Source organism: Microcebus murinus, unplaced genomic scaffold (assembly GCF_040939455.1).
Source record: "Microcebus murinus isolate Inina unplaced genomic scaffold, M.murinus_Inina_mat1.0 scaf034_hap2_Mmur4.0, whole genome shotgun sequence".
Lineage (NCBI taxonomy): Eukaryota > Metazoa > Chordata > Mammalia > Primates > Cheirogaleidae > Microcebus > Microcebus murinus.
In genome coordinates, this window is record NW_027438980.1 from 170,778 (window position 1) to 189,253 (window position 18,476).

Consider the following 18,476-nt stretch of genomic DNA (forward strand, 5'->3'; position numbering starts at 1 on the left):
TGTGTGTGTGTGTGTGTATGTGTATAGAGAGACAGCCCCCCACCCCGGCCCGCCGCTCCCTGCCCGCCCCGCCCCGCCCCGCCTGTCACCCCCGTCCCTCGGAGCCCGCCGGACCCGGCCGGTGAACTCAACAGGCCCGCCCGGTGCGGGTCAGCGCCGGCGCGGGGCCTGGGGCGGGAGGAGGCGGCGGGGAAGCGCAGAGAGGCTCGGCTTCTTGAGCGGGGCAGGGGCGCCCTCCGCCGTCTAGGGCCACACCACCCTGAACGCGCCCGATCTCGTCTGGTCTCGGAAGCTAAGCAGGGTCGGGCCTGGTTAGTACTTGGATGGGAGACCGCCTGGGAATACCGGGTGCCGTAGGCTTCTTTTTTTTTTTTTTTTTTTTTTGTTTTGCCTCTTGTTCTGTCCCCTCTCTGGGAGCGAGGCGGCGGCCCCGGGCGGGGGTCACCCCCACCCTCAGCGCCCGCCGCGGTGCCTGGCGCCCCAGCCCGCACCGTGGGGCCTCCTCTTGTCCCAAGCCGCGACACCGCCGTCACGCGGCAGCATGCGTGGCTTCTGGACTGTCAGGTCTCAGACCAAAGGTCTGCTCTGTGGGAACCGACACGCTGGAGGAAACCTTGAGAGTCTGAGAGGGGAGGGAGTTCCAGAAGAAGGCCAGGATGTCATTTTGAGGGAGTATGTGACCAGAACTCGTCCCGTTGCTTTTGGGGTTCTATGGGCTACACGTAGGAATCTTTGGTGGTGGCACCTGATGTTGGGGGATCCGGAGTCACACCCAGACCTGCTCCACAGGCCTCCTTTTACTTTTCTCTTCGGATTCATTATGTTTAAAAAGTGTCCCTTATCTCTATGATTGCATTTTCTTTTCTCTCTCTTTTCAAGCAGATGATGGGAGTCCAAGTATTAAGGTGACATGTGTTGCCCGTGCCCCCCTCCCCCCTGTGTTCTTATTCATTAACCTCTGATGTTGTTCCAGCGTATTGTGGGGGTACCAATGTTAAGGTCGGGTACGTTGCCCTCTCCCAGCCTCCCCCCTCGGGTCAGAGCCTCAAGTGCGCCCATCCCCCAGTCGGTGCGCACCCACCCCATTCCTAATGGAGGTGTATGCCCATCCCCTCCCCCCACCCGCCCGACACCCACCCGATGAAGGTGATTCCTCTGTGTCCACTTGGGTGTCCGTCGGTTCGTACCCATTTGCTGGTGAGCGCGAGCACGTGGTGCTCGTGTGTCCATTCTTGGGCTACCTGGCTTACTGGAACGGGTTCCAGCTCTGGCCAGGAGAACCACGAGAGGTGCCCTCTCACCGCTGCTCCTCCTAGCTGAATAGCACTCCGTGGTGTCCACGCGCCACATTTCATTTACGCACTCGTGGGTCGATGGGCACTCGGGTCGCTTCCAGGTCTTTGCGATTGTGACTTGTGCCCTGACTCTAACCCTAACCCTTACCCAGCCCCGTCTCCTCCTCGGCCCCTGCCTGACTGACTCCTTCCCGCCCGGCCTGTCACCTGTCACCGTCCTCTGCCCCTGCCTGACACGCTCCTCCCCGCCCGGGCCGTCACCGTCCTCGGCCCCTGCCTGATGGGGCTCCTCCGTCGCCTGGGCCTTCCAAGGGCTTGGTGTGGACGCTGGTTCCAGGACGCCCTCCCAGGAACCCGGTAGCAGGGCGGCCGCAGCGTCTCGCGCCACCCAACCGTCCGCCGGCCGGCGGCCGTCGCTAAGTGGCCTGCGGGGGACGTGCCCCCACTGTGGGGCGGGCGCCCAGCCTGGTGTCTTCTCTGAGGCCCCGTGGCTGCTTTTCCCCCCCGCAAGGGGAGAGCCGCGGAGGTGGGGACCGCCTCCTCGTGGGGACGTACACCCAGCTCTCCACGTCGGATTCCGGGGCTCTCTGTCCTGCCAGAAGGCCCAGCTGGCCTGCGGGTCCTTAGAGTGGCAAAAACATCCGAAAACTGAGATTGAGGGTCCGGTGGTTGTCTGCACTTTTGTGCTGGGCACCCCAGGGAGGCCCGGGGGCTGGCTGGACAACGCGGTCTGCTGGGCGGGGGGGGGGTTTGGAGGAGCAACTGATGCCCTTTGCACTTTGGGTAGCAAGTGTCTGAGGTGTCTCTGAGCCCTGCGCCATGTCGGGGGTGGGGGTGGGAGGTCGGGGGGGGGGGGTGGAGGAGCAGGAGGAGGAGGAGGAGGAGGAGGTGGGAAGGGCCGTGGCCTGCAGTCGTGTTCCCGGGGTGGCTTCTTCCACAGGCTGCTTGGCCTGGGCTCCCTGCACCTGGGCCTTTGGAGGACTGGCCCTGTGCTTGCCAACGCTTCCCCTGCAGGGACCCAGAGCTGGGAGGTTGCATCTCTCAGCCCTGGGTCGGGCAGAGCCCCAGCGGGCCATGCCCACAACCTCTCTCAGCACGGGTCCCCCAGAAGGCTCCTTTGGGACCAGGATTCTCTTGCGGGTGACTCTTTAAGGTCTGGCCCCTGGATGGAGGGGCACCAGGAGTAGAGGAGCAGGAAGGGGAAGGGGGTGGCCGTGCGAGGGGACACTTTGAGGCCAAGTCCCAGCTTCAGCCTGATCCTCCTGGGAACCCCGGGGTGTACGTCACACCTCCTGGTTGTCCCGCTCTGAGACAAGGAGCCGGGCTTCGCATTCCCCCAGCAGCCAGTCGTGGGCTGAGGACACCTGGGGCGTTGGGAACTCCCTGGCTTCTCCTTGGCTTAACATCTGGAGCTGCTTGTGAATCGTGCCGCCACACACACCCGAGTGCAGGTGTCTTCTGCACAGACTGCGGGCCTCGCTCTTCTGAATGCCGCTAGCTCGCCACCCACCCACGGGTGAACCTGGTCAGGGTACTTTCTCTCGGGGGCAGACTCTGATCCTGGCGGGCTACCGGTGTCTCTGTTTGCTCGTTTCTTTCTTCCATTTCGGGAAAGGCTTCCTTACTGGGTGTGGAAATCTCCTATGCCTTTCCTCGCCTATTCTGTCAGCTTTAAAATTCTCTTTCAGTTGCCACCCTCACAGATGGATTAGGAAACTCTTTCCGGTGCACTCATTAGTGAAATGACCTCAATGAAGCTGGAATCCAATATCTAATCGCCGATTTTTAGCGAGTCCACACGCCAGGGGGGTCGGGGTCCAATGCAGCCCCGGCCAGGCCCAGGCCCCTTGGACTGGGCCACAGGAGGACACAGAGGAGGGTCCCGGCCCCCACGGTCGCGTTGCCGGCAGTTCTCCAAGGGCTTGGGCGTTTTCCAGAGGTAGGAGATGGAGGGGACTGATTTCTTCAGCGCCCCACTAACCACGCCACCCCACCCATGGGACACATCCCAAGAGAGAGAGAGAGACGCCCCATACACTCGCTCCCCTCCCCCATGCGCTGTGCCCCAGCCCGGGCCCGGGGGAATAGGCGGCAGCCCACCCACAGGGTGGGGGGCGCAGCTGAAAGGGGTTGTCGGGGAGGGCGGCCCCTGCCTGGGGTCAAAGGGCGGGCGACCCGCGCGTGCGCAATCGGCGGCGGCGGCGGCGGCGGCGGCGGCGGCGGCGGCGGCGGCGGCGGCGGCGGCGGGGGCGGCCACGAGCTGGGGGTGGGCCAGGCGAGGAGAGGAAGGGGGCTGGAAGGTCTCCACCTTGGCGAGTCCAGCCGTGGAGGCGCATCTTGTGTGAGTGTGAGTGAGTGAGTGTGAGTGTGTGTGTGTGTGTGTGTGTGTGTGTGTGTATAGAGAGACAGCCCCCCACCCCGGCCCGCCGCTCCCTGCCCGCCCCGCCCCGCCCCGCCTGTCACCCCCGTCCCTCGGAGCCCGCCGGACCCGGCCGGTGAACTCAACAGGCCCGCCCGGTGCGGGTCAGCGCCGGCGCGGGGCCTGGGGCGGGAGGAGGCGGCGGGGAAGCGCAGAGAGGCTCGGCTTCTTGAGCGGGGCAGGGGCGCCCTCCGCCGTCTAGGGCCACACCACCCTGAACGCGCCCGATCTCGTCTGGTCTCGGAAGCTAAGCAGGGTCGGGCCTGGTTAGTACTTGGATGGGAGACCGCCTGGGAATACCGGGTGCCGTAGGCTTCTTTTTTTTTTTTTTTTTTTTTTGTTTTGCCTCTTGTTCTGTCCCCTCTCTGGGAGCGAGGCGGCGGCCCCGGGCGGGGGTCACCCCCACCCTCAGCGCCCGCCGCGGTGCCTGGCGCCCCAGCCCGCACCGTGGGGCCTCCTCTTGTCCCAAGCCGCGACACCGCCGTCACGCGGCAGCATGCGTGGCTTCTGGACTGTCAGGTCTCAGACCAAAGGTCTGCTCTGTGGGAACCGACACGCTGGAGGAAACCTTGAGAGTCTGAGAGGGGAGGGAGTTCCAGAAGAAGGCCAGGATGTCATTTTGAGGGAGTATGTGACCAGAACTCGTCCCGTTGCTTTTGGGGTTCTATGGGCTACACGTAGGAATCTTTGGTGGTGGCACCTGATGTTGGGGGATCCGGAGTCACACCCAGACCTGCTCCACAGGCCTCCTTTTACTTTTCTCTTCGGATTCATTATGTTTAAAAAGTGTCTCTTATCTCTATGATTGCATTTTCTTTTCTCTCTCTTTTCAAGCAGATGATGGGAGTCCAAGTATTAAGGTGACATGTGTTGCCCGTGCCCCCCTCCCCCCTGTGTTCTTATTCATTAACCTCTGATGTTGTTCCAGCGTATTGTGGGGGTACCAATGTTAAGGTCGGGTACGTTGCCCTCTCCCAGCCTCCCCCCTCGGGTCAGAGCCTCAAGTGCGCCCATCCCCCAGTCGGTGCGCACCCACCCCATTCCTAATGGAGGTGTATGCCCATCCCCTCCCCCCACCCGCCCGACACCCACCCGATGAAGGTGATTCCTCTGTGTCCACTTGGGTGTCCGTCGGTTCGTACCCATTTGCTGGTGAGCGCGAGCACGTGGTGCTCGTGTGTCCATTCTTGGGCTACCTGGCTTACTGGAACGGGTTCCAGCTCTGGCCAGGAGAACCACGAGAGGTGCCCTCTCACCGCTGCTCCTCCTAGCTGAATAGCACTCCGTGGTGTCCACGCGCCACATTTCATTTACGCACTCGTGGGTCGATGGGCACTCGGGTCGCTTCCAGGTCTTTGCGATTGTGACTTGTGCCCTGACTCTAACCCTAACCCTTACCCAGCCCCGTCTCCTCCTCGGCCCCTGCCTGACTGACTCCTTCCCGCCCGGCCTGTCACCTGTCACCATCCTCTGCCCCTGCCTGACACGCTCCTCCCCGCCCGGGCCGTCACCGTCCTCGGCCCCTGCCTGACGGGGCTCCTCCGTCGCCTGGGCCTTCCAAGGGCTTGGTGTGGACGCTGGTTCCAGGACGCCCTCCCAGGAACCCGGTAGCAGGGCGGCCGCAGCGTCTCGCGCCACCCAACCGTCCGCCGGCCGGCGGCCGTCGCTAAGTGGCCTGCGGGGGACGTGCCCCCACTGTGGGGCGGGCGCCCAGCCTGGTGTCTTCTCTGAGGCCCCGTGGCTGCTTTTCCCCCCCGCAAGGGGAGAGCCGCGGAGGTGGGGACCGCCTCCTCGTGGGGACGTACACCCAGCTCTCCACGTCGGATTCCGGGGCTCTCTGTCCTGCCAGAAGGCCCAGCTGGCCTGCGGGTCCTTAGAGTGGCAAAAACATCCGAAAACTGAGATTGAGGGTCCGGTGGTTGTCTGCACTTTTGTGCTGGGCACCCCAGGGAGGCCCGGGGGCTGGCTGGACAACGCGGTCTGCTGGGCGGGGGGGGGGTTTGGAGGAGCAACTGATGCCCTTTGCACTTTGGGTAGCAAGTGTCTGAGGTGTCTCTGAGCCCTGCGCCATGTCGGGGGTGGGGGTGGGAGGTCGGGGGGGGGGTGGAGGAGCAGGAGGAGGAGGAGGAGGAGGAGGTGGGAAGGGCCGTGGCCTGCAGTCGTGTTCCCGGGGTGGCTTCTTCCACAGGCTGCTTGGCCTGGGCTCCCTGCACCTGGGCCTTTGGAGGACTGGCCCTGTGCTTGCCAACGCTTCCCCTGCAGGGACCCAGAGCTGGGAGGTTGCATCTCTCAGCCCTGGGTCGGGCAGAGCCCCAGCGGGCCATGCCCACAACCTCTCTCAGCACGGGTCCCCCAGAAGGCTCCTTTGGGACCAGGATTCTCTTGCGGGTGACTCTTTAAGGTCTGGCCCCTGGATGGAGGGGCACCAGGAGTAGAGGAGCAGGAAGGGGAAGGGGGTGGCCGTGCGAGGGGACACTTTGAGGCCAAGTCCCAGCTTCAGCCTGATCCTCCTGGGAACCCCGGGGTGTACGTCACACCTCCTGGTTGTCCCGCTCTGAGACAAGGAGCCGGGCTTCGCATTCCCCCAGCAGCCAGTCGTGGGCTGAGGACACCTGGGGCGTTGGGAACTCCCTGGCTTCTCCTTGGCTTAACATCTGGAGCTGCTTGTGAATCGTGCCGCCACACACACCCGAGTGCAGGTGTCTTCTGCACAGACTGCGGGCCTCGCTCTTCTGAATGCCGCTAGCTCGCCACCCACCCACGGGTGAACCTGGTCAGGGTACTTTCTCTCGGGGGCAGACTCTGATCCTGGCGGGCTACCGGTGTCTCTGTTTGCTCGTTTCTTTCTTCCATTTCGGGAAAGGCTTCCTTACTGGGTGTGGAAATCTCCTATGCCTTTCCTCGCCTATTCTGTCAGCTTTAAAATTCTCTTTCAGTTGCCACCCTCACAGATGGATTAGGAAACTCTTTCCGGTGCACTCATTAGTGAAATGACCTCAATGAAGCTGGAATCCAATATCTAATCGCCGATTTTTAGCGAGTCCACACGCCAGGGGGGTCGGGGTCCAATGCAGCCCCGGCCAGGCCCAGGCCCCTTGGACTGGGCCACAGGAGGACACAGAGGAGGGTCCCGGCCCCCACGGTCGCGTTGCCGGCAGTTCTCCAAGGGCTTGGGCGTTTTCCAGAGGTAGGAGATGGAGGGGACTGATTTCTTCAGCGCCCCACTAACCACGCCACCCCACCCATGGGACACATCCCAAGAGAGAGAGAGAGACGCCCCATACACTCGCTCCCCTCCCCCATGCGCTGTGCCCCAGCCCGGGCCCGGGGGAATAGGCGGCAGCCCACCCACAGGGTGGGGGGCGCAGCTGAAAGGGGTTGTCGGGGAGGGCGGCCCCTGCCTGGGGTCAAAGGGCGGGCGACCCGCGCGTGCGCAATCGGCGGCGGCGGCGGCGGCGGCGGCGGCGGCGGCGGCGGGGGCGGCCACGAGCTGGGGGTGGGCCAGGCGAGGAGAGGAAGGGGGCTGGAAGGTCTCCACCTTGGCGAGTCCAGCCGTGGAGGCGCATCTTGTGTGAGTGTGAGTGAGTGAGTGTGAGTGTGTGTGTGTGTGTGTGTGTGTGTGTGTATAGAGAGACAGCCCCCCACCCCGGCCCGCCGCTCCCTGCCCGCCCCGCCCCGCCCCGCCTGTCACCCCCGTCCCTCGGAGCCCGCCGGACCCGGCCGGTGAACTCAACAGGCCCGCCCGGTGCGGGTCAGCGCCGGCGCGGGGCCTGGGGCGGGAGGAGGCGGCGGGGAAGCGCAGAGAGGCTCGGCTTCTCGAGCGGGGCAGGGGCGCCCTCCGCCGTCTAGGGCCACACCACCCTGAACGCGCCCGATCTCGTCTGGTCTCGGAAGCTAAGCAGGGTCGGGCCTGGTTAGTACTTGGATGGGAGACCGCCTGGGAATACCGGGTGCCGTAGGCTTCTTTTTTTTTTTTTTTTTTTTTTGTTTTGCCTCTTGTTCTGTCCCCTCTCTGGGAGCGAGGCGGCGGCCCCGGGCGGGGGTCACCCCCACCCTCAGCGCCCGCCGCGGTGCCTGGCGCCCCAGCCCGCACCGTGGGGCCTCCTCTTGTCCCAAGCCGCGACACCGCCGTCACGCGGCAGCATGCGTGGCTTCTGGACTGTCAGGTCTCAGACCAAAGGTCTGCTCTGTGGGAACCGACACGCTGGAGGAAACCTTGAGAGTCTGAGAGGGGAGGGAGTTCCAGAAGAAGGCCAGGATGTCATTTTGAGGGAGTATGTGACCAGAACTCGTCCCGTTGCTTTTGGGGTTCTATGGGCTACACGTAGGAATCTTTGGTGGTGGCACCTGATGTTGGGGGATCCGGAGTCACACCCAGACCTGCTCCACAGGCCTCCTTTTACTTTTCTCTTCGGATTCATTATGTTTAAAAAGTGTCCCTTATCTCTATGATTGCATTTTCTTTTCTCTCTCTTTTCAAGCAGATGATGGGAGTCCAAGTATTAAGGTGACATGTGTTGCCCGTGCCCCCCTCCCCCCTGTGTTCTTATTCATTAACCTCTGATGTTGTTCCAGCGTATTGTGGGGGTACCAATGTTAAGGTCGGGTACGTTGCCCTCTCCCAGCCTCCCCCCTCGGGTCAGAGCCTCAAGTGCGCCCATCCCCCAGTCGGTGCGCACCCACCCCATTCCTAATGGAGGTGTATGCCCATCCCCTCCCCCCACCCGCCCGACACCCACCCGATGAAGGTGATTCCTCTGTGTCCACTTGGGTGTCCGTCGGTTCGTACCCATTTGCTGGTGAGCGCGAGCACGTGGTGCTCGTGTGTCCATTCTTGGGCTACCTGGCTTACTGGAACGGGTTCCAGCTCTGGCCAGGAGAACCACGAGAGGTGCCCTCTCACCGCTGCTCCTCCTAGCTGAATAGCACTCCGTGGTGTCCACGCGCCACATTTCATTTACGCACTCGTGGGTCGATGGGCACTCGGGTCGCTTCCAGGTCTTTGCGATTGTGACTTGTGCCCTGACTCTAACCCTAACCCTTACCCAGCCCCGTCTCCTCCTCGGCCCCTGCCTGACTGACTCCTTCCCGCCCGGCCTGTCACCTGTCACCGTCCTCTGCCCCTGCCTGACACGCTCCTCCCCGCCCGGGCCGTCACCGTCCTCGGCCCCTGCCTGACGGGGCTCCTCCGTCGCCTGGGCCTTCCAAGGGCTTGGTGTGGACGCTGGTTCCAGGACGCCCTCCCAGGAACCCGGTAGCAGGGCGGCCGCAGCGTCTCGCGCCACCCAACCGTCCGCCGGCCGGCGGCCGTCGCTAAGTGGCCTGCGGGGGACGTGCCCCCACTGTGGGGCGGGCGCCCAGCCTGGTGTCTTCTCTGAGGCCCCGTGGCTGCTTTTCCCCCCCGCAAGGGGAGAGCCGCGGAGGTGGGGACCGCCTCCTCGTGGGGACGTACACCCAGCTCTCCACGTCGGATTCCGGGGCTCTCTGTCCTGCCAGAAGGCCCAGCTGGCCTGCGGGTCCTTAGAGTGGCAAAAACATCCGAAAACTGAGATTGAGGGTCCGGTGGTTGTCTGCACTTTTGTGCTGGGCACCCCAGGGAGGCCCGGGGGCTGGCTGGACAACGCGGTCTGCTGGGCGGGGGGGGGGGTTTGGAGGAGCAACTGATGCCCTTTGCACTTTGGGTAGCAAGTGTCTGAGGTGTCTCTGAGCCCTGCGCCATGTCGGGGGTGGGGGTGGGAGGTCGGGGGGGGGTGGAGGAGCAGGAGGAGGAGGAGGAGGAGGAGGTGGGAAGGGCCGTGGCCTGCAGTCGTGTTCCCGGGGTGGCTTCTTCCACAGGCTGCTTGGCCTGGGCTCCCTGCACCTGGGCCTTTGGAGGACTGGCCCTGTGCTTGCCAACGCTTCCCCTGCAGGGACCCAGAGCTGGGAGGTTGCATCTCTCAGCCCTGGGTCGGGCAGAGCCCCAGCGGGCCATGCCCACAACCTCTCTCAGCACGGGTCCCCCAGAAGGCTCCTTTGGGACCAGGATTCTCTTGCGGGTGACTCTTTAAGGTCTGGCCCCTGGATGGAGGGGCACCAGGAGTAGAGGAGCAGGAAGGGGAAGGGGGTGGCCGTGCGAGGGGACACTTTGAGGCCAAGTCCCAGCTTCAGCCTGATCCTCCTGGGAACCCCGGGGTGTACGTCACACCTCCTGGTTGTCCCGCTCTGAGACAAGGAGCCGGGCTTCGCATTCCCCCAGCAGCCAGTCGTGGGCTGAGGACACCTGGGGCGTTGGGAACTCCCTGGCTTCTCCTTGGCTTAACATCTGGAGCTGCTTGTGAATCGTGCCGCCACACACACCCGAGTGCAGGTGTCTTCTGCACAGACTGCGGGCCTCGCTCTTCTGAATGCCGCTAGCTCGCCACCCACCCACGGGTGAACCTGGTCAGGGTACTTTCTCTCGGGGGCAGACTCTGATCCTGGCGGGCTACCGGTGTCTCTGTTTGCTCGTTTCTTTCTTCCATTTCGGGAAAGGCTTCCTTACTGGGTGTGGAAATCTCCTATGCCTTTCCTCGCCTATTCTGTCAGCTTTAAAATTCTCTTTCAGTTGCCACCCTCACAGATGGATTAGGAAACTCTTTCCGGTGCACTCATTAGTGAAATGACCTCAATGAAGCTGGAATCCAATATCTAATCGCCGATTTTTAGCGAGTCCACACGCCAGGGGGGTCGGGGTCCAATGCAGCCCCGGCCAGGCCCAGGCCCCTTGGACTGGGCCACAGGAGGACACAGAGGAGGGTCCCGGCCCCCACGGTCGCGTTGCCGGCAGTTCTCCAAGGGCTTGGGCGTTTTCCAGAGGTAGGAGATGGAGGGGACTGATTTCTTCAGCGCCCCACTAACCACGCCACCCCACCCATGGGACACATCCCAAGAGAGAGAGAGAGACGCCCCATACACTCGCTCCCCTCCCCCATGCGCTGTGCCCCAGCCCGGGCCCGGGGGAATAGGCGGCAGCCCACCCACAGGGTGGGGGGCGCAGCTGAAAGGGGTTGTCGGGGAGGGCGGCCCCTGCCTGGGGTCAAAGGGCGGGCGACCCGCGCGTGCGCAATCGGCGGCGGCGGCGGCGGCGGCGGCGGCGGCGGCGGCGGCGGGGGCGGCCACGAGCTGGGGGTGGGCCAGGCGAGGAGAGGAAGGGGGCTGGAAGGTCTCCACCTTGGCGAGTCCAGCCGTGGAGGCGCATCTTGTGTGAGTGTGAGTGAGTGAGTGTGAGTGTGTGTGTGTGTGTGTGTGTGTGTGTGTATAGAGAGACAGCCCCCCACCCCGGCCCGCCGCTCCCTGCCCGCCCCGCCCCGCCCCGCCTGTCACCCCCGTCCCTCGGAGCCCGCCGGACCCGGCCGGTGAACTCAACAGGCCCGCCCGGTGCGGGTCAGCGCCGGCGCGGGGCCTGGGGCGGGAGGAGGCGGCGGGGAAGCGCAGAGAGGCTCGGCTTCTTGAGCGGGGCAGGGGCGCCCTCCGCCGTCTAGGGCCACACCACCCTGAACGCGCCCGATCTCGTCTGGTCTCGGAAGCTAAGCAGGGTCGGGCCTGGTTAGTACTTGGATGGGAGACCGCCTGGGAATACCGGGTGCCGTAGGCTTCTTTTTTTTTTTTTTTTTTTTTTGTTTTGCCTCTTGTTCTGTCCCCTCTCTGGGAGCGAGGCGGCGGCCCCGGGCGGGGGTCACCCCCACCCTCAGCGCCCGCCGCGGTGCCTGGCGCCCCAGCCCGCACCGTGGGGCCTCCTCTTGTCCCAAGCCGCGACACCGCCGTCACGCGGCAGCATGCGTGGCTTCTGGACTGTCAGGTCTCAGACCAAAGGTCTGCTCTGTGGGAACCGACACGCTGGAGGAAACCTTGAGAGTCTGAGAGGGGAGGGAGTTCCAGAAGAAGGCCAGGATGTCATTTTGAGGGAGTATGTGACCAGAACTCGTCCCGTTGCTTTTGGGGTTCTATGGGCTACACGTAGGAATCTTTGGTGGTGGCACCTGATGTTGGGGGATCCGGAGTCACACCCAGACCTGCTCCACAGGCCTCCTTTTACTTTTCTCTTCGGATTCATTATGTTTAAAAAGTGTCTCTTATCTCTATGATTGCATTTTCTTTTCTCTCTCTTTTCAAGCAGATGATGGGAGTCCAAGTATTAAGGTGACATGTGTTGCCCGTGCCCCCCTCCCCCCTGTGTTCTTATTCATTAACCTCTGATGTTGTTCCAGCGTATTGTGGGGGTACCAATGTTAAGGTCGGGTACGTTGCCCTCTCCCAGCCTCCCCCCTCGGGTCAGAGCCTCAAGTGCGCCCATCCCCCAGTCGGTGCGCACCCACCCCATTCCTAATGGAGGTGTATGCCCATCCCCTCCCCCCACCCGCCCGACACCCACCCGATGAAGGTGATTCCTCTGTGTCCACTTGGGTGTCCGTCGGTTCGTACCCATTTGCTGGTGAGCGCGAGCACGTGGTGCTCGTGTGTCCATTCTTGGGCTACCTGGCTTACTGGAACGGGTTCCAGCTCTGGCCAGGAGAACCACGAGAGGTGCCCTCTCACCGCTGCTCCTCCTAGCTGAATAGCACTCCGTGGTGTCCACGCGCCACATTTCATTTACGCACTCGTGGGTCGATGGGCACTCGGGTCGCTTCCAGGTCTTTGCGATTGTGACTTGTGCCCTGACTCTAACCCTAACCCTTACCCAGCCCCGTCTCCTCCTCGGCCCCTGCCTGACTGACTCCTTCCCGCCCGGCCTGTCACCTGTCACCATCCTCTGCCCCTGCCTGACACGCTCCTCCCCGCCCGGGCCGTCACCGTCCTCGGCCCCTGCCTGACGGGGCTCCTCCGTCGCCTGGGCCTTCCAAGGGCTTGGTGTGGACGCTGGTTCCAGGACGCCCTCCCAGGAACCCGGTAGCAGGGCGGCCGCAGCGTCTCGCGCCACCCAACCGTCCGCCGGCCGGCGGCCGTCGCTAAGTGGCCTGCGGGGGACGTGCCCCCACTGTGGGGCGGGCGCCCAGCCTGGTGTCTTCTCTGAGGCCCCGTGGCTGCTTTTCCCCCCCGCAAGGGGAGAGCCGCGGAGGTGGGGACCGCCTCCTCGTGGGGACGTACACCCAGCTCTCCACGTCGGATTCCGGGGCTCTCTGTCCTGCCAGAAGGCCCAGCTGGCCTGCGGGTCCTTAGAGTGGCAAAAACATCCGAAAACTGAGATTGAGGGTCCGGTGGTTGTCTGCACTTTTGTGCTGGGCACCCCAGGGAGGCCCGGGGGCTGGCTGGACAACGCGGTCTGCTGGGCGGGGGGGGGGTTTGGAGGAGCAACTGATGCCCTTTGCACTTTGGGTAGCAAGTGTCTGAGGTGTCTCTGAGCCCTGCGCCATGTCGGGGGTGGGGGTGGGAGGTCGGGGGGGGGGTGGAGGAGCAGGAGGAGGAGGAGGAGGAGGAGGTGGGAAGGGCCGTGGCCTGCAGTCGTGTTCCCGGGGTGGCTTCTTCCACAGGCTGCTTGGCCTGGGCTCCCTGCACCTGGGCCTTTGGAGGACTGGCCCTGTGCTTGCCAACGCTTCCCCTGCAGGGACCCAGAGCTGGGAGGTTGCATCTCTCAGCCCTGGGTCGGGCAGAGCCCCAGCGGGCCATGCCCACAACCTCTCTCAGCACGGGTCCCCCAGAAGGCTCCTTTGGGACCAGGATTCTCTTGCGGGTGACTCTTTAAGGTCTGGCCCCTGGATGGAGGGGCACCAGGAGTAGAGGAGCAGGAAGGGGAAGGGGGTGGCCGTGCGAGGGGACACTTTGAGGCCAAGTCCCAGCTTCAGCCTGATCCTCCTGGGAACCCCGGGGTGTACGTCACACCTCCTGGTTGTCCCGCTCTGAGACAAGGAGCCGGGCTTCGCATTCCCCCAGCAGCCAGTCGTGGGCTGAGGACACCTGGGGCGTTGGGAACTCCCTGGCTTCTCCTTGGCTTAACATCTGGAGCTGCTTGTGAATCGTGCCGCCACACACACCCGAGTGCAGGTGTCTTCTGCACAGACTGCGGGCCTCGCTCTTCTGAATGCCGCTAGCTCGCCACCCACCCACGGGTGAACCTGGTCAGGGTACTTTCTCTCGGGGGCAGACTCTGATCCTGGCGGGCTACCGGTGTCTCTGTTTGCTCGTTTCTTTCTTCCATTTCGGGAAAGGCTTCCTTACTGGGTGTGGAAATCTCCTATGCCTTTCCTCGCCTATTCTGTCAGCTTTAAAATTCTCTTTCAGTTGCCACCCTCACAGATGGATTAGGAAACTCTTTCCGGTGCACTCATTAGTGAAATGACCTCAATGAAGCTGGAATCCAATATCTAATCGCCGATTTTTAGCGAGTCCACACGCCAGGGGGGTCGGGGTCCAATGCAGCCCCGGCCAGGCCCAGGCCCCTTGGACTGGGCCACAGGAGGACACAGAGGAGGGTCCCGGCCCCCACGGTCGCGTTGCCGGCAGTTCTCCAAGGGCTTGGGCGTTTTCCAGAGGTAGGAGATGGAGGGGACTGATTTCTTCAGCGCCCCACTAACCACGCCACCCCACCCATGGGACACATCCCAAGAGAGAGAGAGAGACGCCCCATACACTCGCTCCCCTCCCCCATGCGCTGTGCCCCAGCCCGGGCCCGGGGGAATAGGCGGCAGCCCACCCACAGGGTGGGGGGCGCAGCTGAAAGGGGTTGTCGGGGAGGGCGGCCCCTGCCTGGGGTCAAAGGGCGGGCGACCCGCGCGTGCGCAATCGGCGGCGGCGGCGGCGGCGGCGGCGGGGGCGGCCACGAGCTGGGGGTGGGCCAGGCGAGGAGAGGAAGGGGGCTGGAAGGTCTCCACCTTGGCGAGTCCAGCCGTGGAGGCGCATCTTGTGTGAGTGTGAGTGAGTGAGTGTGAGTGTGTGTGTGTGTGTGTGTGTGTGTGTGTATAGAGAGACAGCCCCCCACCCCGGCCCGCCGCTCCCTGCCCGCCCCGCCCCGCCCCGCCTGTCACCCCCGTCCCTCGGAGCCCGCCGGACCCGGCCGGTGAACTCAACAGGCCCGCCCGGTGCGGGTCAGCGCCGGCGCGGGGCCTGGGGCGGGAGGAGGCGGCGGGGAAGCGCAGAGAGGCTCGGCTTCTTGAGCGGGGCAGGGGCGCCCTCCGCCGTCTAGGGCCACACCACCCTGAACGCGCCCGATCTCGTCTGGTCTCGGAAGCTAAGCAGGGTCGGGCCTGGTTAGTACTTGGATGGGAGACCGCCTGGGAATACCGGGTGCCGTAGGCTTCTTTTTTTTTTTTTTTTTTTTTTGTTTTGCCTCTTGTTCTGTCCCCTCTCTGGGAGCGAGGCGGCGGCCCCGGGCGGGGGTCACCCCCACCCTCAGCGCCCGCCGCGGTGCCTGGCGCCCCAGCCCGCACCGTGGGGCCTCCTCTTGTCCCAAGCCGCGACACCGCCGTCACGCGGCAGCATGCGTGGCTTCTGGACTGTCAGGTCTCAGACCAAAGGTCTGCTCTGTGGGAACCGACACGCTGGAGGAAACCTTGAGAGTCTGAGAGGGGAGGGAGTTCCAGAAGAAGGCCAGGATGTCATTTTGAGGGAGTATGTGACCAGAACTCGTCCCGTTGCTTTTGGGGTTCTATGGGCTACACGTAGGAATCTTTGGTGGTGGCACCTGATGTTGGGGGATCCGGAGTCACACCCAGACCTGCTCCACAGGCCTCCTTTTACTTTTCTCTTCGGATTCATTATGTTTAAAAAGTGTCCCTTATCTCTATGATTGCATTTTCTTTTCTCTCTCTTTTCAAGCAGATGATGGGAGTCCAAGTATTAAGGTGACATGTGTTGCCCGTGCCCCCCTCCCCCCTGTGTTCTTATTCATTAACCTCTGATGTTGTTCCAGCGTATTGTGGGGGTACCAATGTTAAGGTCGGGTACGTTGCCCTCTCCCAGCCTCCCCCCTCGGGTCAGAGCCTCAAGTGCGCCCATCCCCCAGTCGGTGCGCACCCACCCCATTCCTAATGGAGGTGTATGCCCATCCCCTCCCCCCACCCGCCCGACACCCACCCGATGAAGGTGATTCCTCTGTGTCCACTTGGGTGTCCGTCGGTTCGTACCCATTTGCTGGTGAGCGCGAGCACGTGGTGCTCGTGTGTCCATTCTTGGGCTACCTGGCTTACTGGAACGGGTTCCAGCTCTGGCCAGGAGAACCACGAGAGGTGCCCTCTCACCGCTGCTCCTCCTAGCTGAATAGCACTCCGTGGTGTCCACGCGCCACATTTCATTTACGCACTCGTGGGTCGATGGGCACTCGGGTCGCTTCCAGGTCTTTGCGATTGTGACTTGTGCCCTGACTCTAACCCTAACCCTTACCCAGCCCCGTCTCCTCCTCGGCCCCTGCCTGACTGACTCCTTCCCGCCCGGCCTGTCACCTGTCACCGTCCTCTGCCCCTGCCTGACACGCTCCTCCCCGCCCGGGCCGTCACCGTCCTCGGCCCCTGCCTGACGGGGCTCCTCCGTCGCCTGGGCCTTCCAAGGGCTTGGTGTGGACGCTGGTTCCAGGACGCCCTCCCAGGAACCCGGTAGCAGGGCGGCCGCAGCGTCTCGCGCCACCCAACCGTCCGCCGGCCGGCGGCCGTCGCTAAGTGGCCTGCGGGGGACGTGCCCCCACTGTGGGGCGGGCGCCCAGCCTGGTGTCTTCTCTGAGGCCCCGTGGCTGCTTTTCCCCCCCGCAAGGGGAGAGCCGCGGAGGTGGGGACCGCCTCCTCGTGGGGACGTACACCCAGCTCTCCACGTCGGATTCCGGGGCTCTCTGTCCTGCCAGAAGGCCCAGCTGGCCTGCGGGTCCTTAGAGTGGCAAAAACATCCGAAAACTGAGATTGAGGGTCCGGTGGTTGTCTGCACTTTTGTGCTGGGCACCCCAGGGAGGCCCGGGGGCTGGCTGGACAACGCGGTCTGCTGGGCGGGGGGGGGGGGGGTTTGGAGGAGCAACTGATGCCCTTTGCACTTTGGGTAGCAAGTGTCTGAGGTGTCTCTGAGCCCTGCGCCATGTCGGGGGTGGGGGTGGGAGGTCGGGGGGGGGTGGAGGAGCAGGAGGAGGAGGAGGAGGAGGAGGTGGGAAGGGCCGTGGCCTGCAGTCGTGTTCCCGGGGTGGCTTCTTCCACAGGCTGCTTGGCCTGGGCTCCCTGCACCTGGGCCTTTGGAGGACTGGCCCTGTGCTTGCCAACGCTTCCCCTGCAGGGACCCAGAGCTGGGAGGTTGCATCTCTCAGCCCTGGGTCGGGCAGAGCCCCAGCGGGCCATGCCCACAACCTCTCTCAGCACGGGTCCCCCAGAAGGCTCCTTTGGGACCAGGATTCTCTTGCGGGTGACTCTTTAAGGTCTGGCCCCTGGATGGAGGGGCACCAGGAGTAGAGGAGCAGGAAGGGGAAGGGGGTGGCCGTGCGAGGGGACACTTTGAGGCCAAGTCCCAGCTTCAGCCTGATCCTCCTGGGAACCCCGGGGTGTACGTCACACCTCCTGGTTGTCCCGCTCTGAGACAAGGAGCCGGGCTTCGCATTCCCCCAGCAGCCAGTCGTGGGCTGAGGACACCTGGGGCGTTGGGAACTCCCTGGCTTCTCCTTGGCTTAACATCTGGAGCTGCTTGTGAATCGTGCCGCCACACACACCCGAGTGCAGGTGTCTTCTGCACAGACTGCGGGCCTCGCTCTTCTGAATGCCGCTAGCTCGCCACCCACCCACGGGTGAACCTGGTCAGGGTACTTTCTCTCGGGGGCAGACTCTGATCCTGGCGGGCTACCGGTGTCTCTGTTTGCTCGTTTCTTTCTTCCATTTCGGGAAAGGCTTCCTTACTGGGTGTGGAAATCTCCTATGCCTTTCCTCGCCTATTCTGTCAGCTTTAAAATTCTCTTTCAGTTGCCACCCTCACAGATGGATTAGGAAACTCTTTCCGGTGCACTCATTAGTGAAATGACCTCAATGAAGCTGGAATCCAATATCTAATCGCCGATTTTTAGCGAGTCCACACGCCAGGGGGGTCGGGGTCCAATGCAGCCCCGGCCAGGCCCAGGCCCCTTGGACTGGGCCACAGGAGGACACAGAGGAGGGTCCCGGCCCCCACGGTCGCGTTGCCGGCAGTTCTCCAAGGGCTTGGGCGTTTTCCAGAGGTAGGAGATGGAGGGGACTGATTTCTTCAGCGCCCCACTAACCACGCCACCCCACCCATGGGACACATCCCAAGAGAGAGAGAGAGACGCCCCATACACTCGCTCCCCTCCCCCATGCGCTGTGCCCCAGCCCGGGCCCGGGGGAATAGGCGGCAGCCCACCCACAGGGTGGGGGGCGCAGCTGAAAGGGGTTGTCGGGGAGGGCGGCCCCTGCCTGGGGTCAAAGGGCGGGCGACCCGCGCGTGCGCAATCGGCGGCGGCGGCGGCGGCGGCGGCGGCGGCGGCGGCGGCGGCGGGGGCGGCCACGAGCTGGGGGTGGGCCAGGCGAGGAGAGGAAGGGGGCTGGAAGGTCTCCACCTTGGCGAGTCCAGCCGTGGAGGCGCATCTTGTGTGAGTGTGAGTGAGTGAGTGTGAGTGTGTGTGTGTGTGTGTGTGTGTGTGTGTATAGAGAGACAGCCCCCCACCCCGGCCCGCCGCTCCCTGCCCGCCCCGCCCCGCCCCGCCTGTCACCCCCGTCCCTCGGAGCCCGCCGGACCCGGCCGGTGAACTCAACAGGCCCGCCCGGTGCGGGTCAGCGCCGGCGCGGGGCCTGGGGCGGGAGGAGGCGGCGGGGAAGCGCAGAGAGGCTCGGCTTCTTGAG

At 64.0% G+C, this 18,476-nt stretch overlaps 5 non-coding genes across 5 annotated transcripts; all 5 read left to right on the forward strand.

The window, feature by feature from the left end:
- Window positions 1-241: 241 nt before the first annotated feature.
- Window positions 242-360, forward strand: LOC142868582 (5S ribosomal RNA). The gene has a single exon (XR_012917528.1). It is a non-coding gene; the product is annotated as a 5S ribosomal RNA (ribosomal RNA).
- Window positions 361-3,910: 3,550 nt separating this feature from the next.
- On the forward strand, window positions 3,911-4,029 carry LOC142868583 (5S ribosomal RNA). Its single transcript, XR_012917529.1, has one exon. It is a non-coding gene; the product is annotated as a 5S ribosomal RNA (ribosomal RNA).
- Window positions 4,030-7,557: 3,528 nt separating this feature from the next.
- Window positions 7,558-7,676, forward strand: LOC142868584 (5S ribosomal RNA). Its single transcript, XR_012917530.1, has one exon. It is a non-coding gene; the product is annotated as a 5S ribosomal RNA (ribosomal RNA).
- Window positions 7,677-11,207: 3,531 nt separating this feature from the next.
- LOC142868585 (5S ribosomal RNA) lies at window positions 11,208-11,326 on the forward strand. The gene has a single exon (XR_012917531.1). It is a non-coding gene; the product is annotated as a 5S ribosomal RNA (ribosomal RNA).
- Window positions 11,327-14,842: 3,516 nt separating this feature from the next.
- Window positions 14,843-14,961, forward strand: LOC142868527 (5S ribosomal RNA). Its single transcript, XR_012917473.1, has one exon. It is a non-coding gene; the product is annotated as a 5S ribosomal RNA (ribosomal RNA).
- The last annotated feature ends 3,515 nt before the right edge of the window (window positions 14,962-18,476 follow it).